The sequence below is a fragment of the Takifugu flavidus genome, chromosome 6, assembly GCF_003711565.1.
Source record: "Takifugu flavidus isolate HTHZ2018 chromosome 6, ASM371156v2, whole genome shotgun sequence".
Lineage (NCBI taxonomy): Eukaryota > Metazoa > Chordata > Actinopteri > Tetraodontiformes > Tetraodontidae > Takifugu > Takifugu flavidus.
The window spans coordinates 14346699-14352622 of NC_079525.1; the positions used below are offsets into that span (position 1 = coordinate 14346699).

General features: G+C 43.6%; 1 non-coding gene across 1 annotated transcript; it reads right to left on the reverse strand.

Annotated features, from left to right (window-relative positions):
• Window positions 1-233: 233 nt before the first annotated feature.
• Window positions 234-307, reverse strand: trnai-aau (transfer RNA isoleucine (anticodon AAU)). Its single transcript has one exon. It is a non-coding gene; the product is annotated as a tRNA-Ile (tRNA).
• Between the last annotated feature and the right edge of the window lie 5617 nt (window positions 308-5924).

Sequence of the window (5924 nt, forward strand, 5' to 3'; positions counted from 1 at the left end):
AAGTCTTTAACATGGAAGACAAAGATGTCGGACCCACGACATCAACAGCTGCGCAAGCAATAATTTCAAACTAATTGTGTTTATCTTTGTTTGAAATGATTCCTTTCATCAGTTCTTGACCGTATAAGGATAAACTTTATTGATCCCACATCTGGGAAATTCACCTAATATATATATTATATCAGGAAATAGCAAAGCATCGTTTAATTCCCATCTGAAACAACTAAAGGTAATGGCCCGTACGGGGATCGAACCCGCGACCTTGGCGTTATTAGCACCACGCTCTAACCAACTGAGCTAACCGGCCACAGGTGATATTGGGAGGGGAGATGGGCTGGCACACCTGTAGATGCCTCACCTCACCTGTACGAGGCGCCTGTGTCTCTTCTCGAACCCTTCTCATCATTGAGTCATGTGACTGTTTGAAACCTCTTCAGCGGCTGAGATGTGGGTTGAAGCAGCGTGTTTGTTTTTTTTCCAGTGCAATATTAGGTAGCAAAGTTAGAGCGATGCTCCAGTCTGTCCATTCGTTTCCAACACAATCCTGGAGTGACAGAGGTAATTACAAATTAAGCCAAGTTTTAATTACTCTGCAAAGCGACACGGCGCCGCTGAAAACAGGAGGCTTTTCGTCCCTGTGCTGACGTATCATCAATCTCCATTCATCACAAATAAACTTTTGAACAGGATTTACTGTCCCCTAGTGTGTGTGTGTGCACGCCTGTGTGTGTGTGTGTTAGTGCATGCACATACAAGTCTGTTGATAGACCACTAATAACCCCCATTTGTTTGTCCTTCAGAGTAATGGCCCCCATAAATCAAATCATATTCTCTTAAGAGATTTGCCACTGGGCCCCATCTCTCCCTCTCAGTTAGCCTTGTGCCCCCCCCCCCTCCCCCCGATCCCCCACGCTCCCCTGCCTCGCTCCTCTCATAAGAATCCTCCAACGTCTTTTCTTTCCTTCTTCCTCCCACTCCTCGGTCCTCCGTTGATGTCCAAGGTCTGTGATGAGGCGCACTTGATCGAACCTTGTTACTCACAAGGCCCCTTTTTTATTTGCCGTCTTGAGCGTTCCAAGCACCCGTTTGTTCTCGCTCCTCATCGATTATCACATTAGCGGCTTGTGATGCCTGAGCAGCCTCTGCTTCGTGTGAAGGTTGCCACTGGATGGTGGCGCCGTTCAAGGTGAAAAGACCGCGTGTCAAAGCCAGCGATTCCATCGTTGGAGAACCGGTGGCCAAAGAAAGCGCACGAGCGCGAGGAAGGGCGCTCAAGGATATCCTTGCAAACTTTGGAAACTAAGCTGTTTAAAGACTCCAGGTTTATCACAAAGTTTTGTTCCTTTTGTGATCTTTCCTTCCAACTCATCTATCTGGCACCTTTTTCCTGAGAGCGAGCTAATGCTGACCTCACCACAATGACCGCTCGGAGTCCTATTATCCACCAATCACAACGGAAAGCTCATATATGCGAATATTTATTCATATAGTTATTTTCATAGAGGCCTTGTTTTTTTGAATTGAGACACAAAAAGCTTCCGCGACATATTAGATGCTAACCATTAAGCTGAATTCATGTTCCGCTGTGCTCAAACCTCGAGCGTAACTTATGCAGACAGCGTCCGCAGTTAGCATTTATGCTCATATGTTAGTGAATTTATGCTACTCTGCGTTTACTTTATGCACTCAGTGACATCCAGTGAATAATTTTGGGTTTTCCCGTCCATGAATTTGCATCTGACTGACAGTCTTTGTAATTCTTTGATGAAGAGGCATGCAAATGTTTGTATTTAGATGGAAAATTATTCCTTTGATTTCTCCCAAAAGGAGCAGAAAATGCAATAAAACTGTCAAAGAGGAACAAACTGTATAGTCACAGCTGTGGCTCGAACCGAAGGTTAACCTTCAAACTTGGCTAAAAGTGCACATCATATACTTATGAGAGGTTTCAGCTGAAGCACGTCAGAAGCAAAAATCAGAAGAAGGTCCAAAATAGTTCTCCGAACTGTGGACTAAGTCCCTACGAACTATTTACCCCCGCACTGTTGCGCAACAATGGGTCACCCTTCCTAACAACTGTCCAGTCTGGCTGAAACTCTCAATCAGAACATCTGTATTCATGTCCCAGTGAAGGATTCACACTCGGGGTTCTGCTTACTGGATCAGCCTTTATTATTTGTGATTAGGGTCCCGTTTGCCCAGGTTAAAACACCCCAGAGTCTTGGGGCAATTGTGAGGGCACCTCTGGTGCAGATCACACGGGCCGGCTCTGGTTTACCGAACAACAAAGCCGCAGTGGACCCTGGTGCGGTTCGCTTCCTGTGTGAGTCGGACTGTCCAGGGAACCAAAAGAACCAAAGGGAGGAAGAGATACGGAGAGCAGTGCATTCTGGGTAGGAAAACTCCAAAGAACTCCAGTGTGTTGTATCAGAAGTGTGGAGCTTAAGACATGCTCAGAGGACCGTTGCTTGTTTTTGTGGTCACCAGGCTGGATGGATTCATACCGAGTTTTAGTATCATAATTCTTGTATCTTTAATCCTTTTAAAATATTTAATCGACAGGATTTTGAGGAGAAAGGAAGAAATCTACACACACCATGATATCTGTTTCTAGAGAAATGTTATCCAGTAGTCTTTTCAGTCAGTCAGGAAATAAATTCTTGCCGCGCGCTTAAAGGTGTTTTTGGTTGGTAATTTTGGATAATGGAGCAGCTTTGTTTTATAATAGAATTTTCACTCCCTAACTCTGTCTCCCACCTTCAGTCCTATAAATTTGTTCAAAAAATGAATGTCATGACTCAGGCTTTTTAGGATGCTTCTTATCTATTGAACTGCAACCACACACACACACACACACACACACACACACACACACACACACACACACACACACACGCACACACAGATAAGCACAGTTCCAGTTCCACCACTGCATACTGAGTATCTTATAGACTTCAAAGTGGGACAACCCACAGAATCTCTTAGGCAGTCATTCTCCCTGATTACAGTCTCAGTATCTTAATAAGTAATGTTTACCGCACCTGAACATGCGCGCACACACACACACACACACACTGTCCATGTGATTTTCCTCTACCTGCTTTTCCAGGCTACTAATTGATATGTTGTTTTATGCGATCAATACATTGCACTGGCTTTCACGAGTGTGAGGACCTTTAAAGTAACAGTGCAGAACAGGTGAGGAATAAGAGCAGAAATGAATCTTGTGTTTTGAGTTCAGGAGTCCTGCTGTCAATCATCACCAACGTCAGCGTCGTGAGTTCTTCAGAACATGAATATTCATGGTCGTTGCTATAAATAATTCAGTGTCAATTTAAAAGTAAAAAGCCTGATATTCTGCTTCATTAGGACTGTGGAATCATCATCTGCTTCATCTGGAGTCACCTTCCATCCATCCATCCATCCATCCATCTATGTATCCATCCATCCATCCATCCATCCATCTATGTATCCATCCATCCATCCATCCATCCATCCATCCATCCATCCATCTATGTATCCATCCATCCATCTATGAAACCAAGCAACTGTAGTTTTGGTGTTCTGTGTCATGAAGCTTCCACCCTCGAGCAGAGAGAAAAGGCTCTGGGTGATGCTCGTCCTGCTTCTCCAGGCTCATTTCTCCGGACCACTTGGACCGAGCTAGGCCTTACAGCATACTTCAAAGCCTTCAAAGCCTGGGATCGTATAAACACGTGTCACAAGTAGTTCTTTGATGATACGCAGAAGTGAAAGAGGTGAAGTAAGAGAACCTGATAGGAAACAGATGTTCTGTGTCCAACTATCAATGCACCTACACTTTCAAGGACAAGGAGAGTGTGTTGGACTGGGTTCTCCTGCAGCTCTTCTCCATCATTGGAGACATTGTGGAGTCTTCTGCTACCTGCGGGTATTTGGGTAATCAACTACATCATAAAGTAGCTGGAAACAAATATAATCAGCAGACAAAGACCAGCTCCTTCCAAGTGAAGCTGAGGTCTTTAAACATCTGCTGGGATCTGCTTAGTTTGACCTGACAGCCATCAGAAAAGTCCAGTTTTTGGGGGGCAGCATCATCACGAAAGAGCTGAAAACATAGAAAGTAACAGTTTCAGTGTGGATCCTTCAACATCTGTGGCAGGGAAGAGGAACGTCAGGAACACATCTAGAAATTGGACCCAATTTCAAAAGCAGAAGTGGAGTTCTAATTTAGAATATCTTGTTGTTCAAAGCCATTTTAATAATATAAGATGAAAATCCCCAATTACAGTCAGGAAGAAGAATCCAGCTTCTGTACACGAGAGATGAAGGACAAGTGAGACAAAGGTGACAGAGAGACACAGAAGACCCTAAACAGGATGGAGTTCCCAAAAGATCAAAGAAAGCAGCAGGAAATTGCATCAATCCCTGAAAATCACCAAATTGGGGAGCAATGAGGCAACGTGCTGACAGCGACCTGCTCCAACAACTGTTCCAAACCCAAAGATTCAGTATTTCCTTCAAATGGGATTTTTTTTTTTAGCATAAAAATAGACGCCAGCATGATTGGATGTTTTTTATTTCGCTTTGATAACTGCTCCTTCTCCCCAACAGCACTCTGACTCACACAAGCATATTATCCAACCTTAGATTGAATTCCTGACTCATTAAAGAGGCATTTCGTGACTTCAAGGTGTAGAGAGACAATATGAGCACTTGATATTGTCCTTGTTGGGTTTGTTTGATGCTTCCTTTTAAAATAGCAGAAACTGGAACTGCATCAACAAACTGTGTCCTGTTCACCTCAATATCAAACATCTTAAGATCAATTACCGCGGGAATGTGTACAGTCCCGGCTTCCGGGTGTCTCTCGGGAAACCTTAAAAAAAAAACACCGGGAAGAGTTTGTGGAGCAAAATCAAATAAAAAAGAAAAAAAAAAGCACATTGTTTGAAGTCGCCGCTGCAGACTGTCGCCGTAGCTAAATGGGTCATGTCTCAGTATTTCCTAAAGTTTCAAATTATTGCATAGCCTTGCCTTGTTGAACTCTCTCTTAATTTAAGGCCTGGGCAAATGAAAATAAGGAGGAAAATCATCTTTTTTCCCCACTATTTGTCCTTTATTTCACTTTGTGCCTTCCCAGCCTTGAAATCGGCGTGTTGATCAGATGGCCATTCCAAGCTTTGATCCACACTGAAATAATGCAACTTTATTTTAAACTTGGAGTCCAACATGTTCCCTCCATGGCTGCATCCTTCAGTTGCATCGCAAGATATTTTTGAATCTGAGCCAAATAAAGTGACTGATTGTAATTGAACCATAATGTCTGATCATCAACGCCTTTGCTGATGGCTCTCAATCATCACGCGATCTTCACAAACAGGATTCAAATGTGTTTCCATGCCTCCACCATGCTGCGCAGACATTTGTGACGTTATTTAAGCCTTTAGCTGTATGTAATGATGATGTCTCCCCTCTGTGATATGGCCATTTATCCACCGGTGGGGTTGGATTTAAGAGAACAGAAACTTAAAAAGCCACATGATAAAATTGAAACCACACCTTGGTCAACGCGTGCCGCTGCTCTGACCTTCACAACATGTATTTTTTAAGGCCATTTGGTGCTAATGTTTGCTTAAATGAGCTTTAGCAAAGGGTTAGCAGCTGTTGCTAACAGCTAGTCTTCCACCTCCTCCACCTTTTTTCCCCCTCCGTTGTTCCTGGCATCAGCACCATCACCATAATACACACATAACATCTGAACCATCAAATATTTATATCGTATTACCGCACGTGGGACTGAAAAGAGCCAACTGGGCTGCACATCTTCGTGGGAAGCACGTGTCATGCTACAACAAGATGTAAGGAAACATCACAGCTCATTGTACATGCGTGCTTTGACAGCCTGTGAATCACATGCAGGGAATATCCGCCGAACGTTCTGG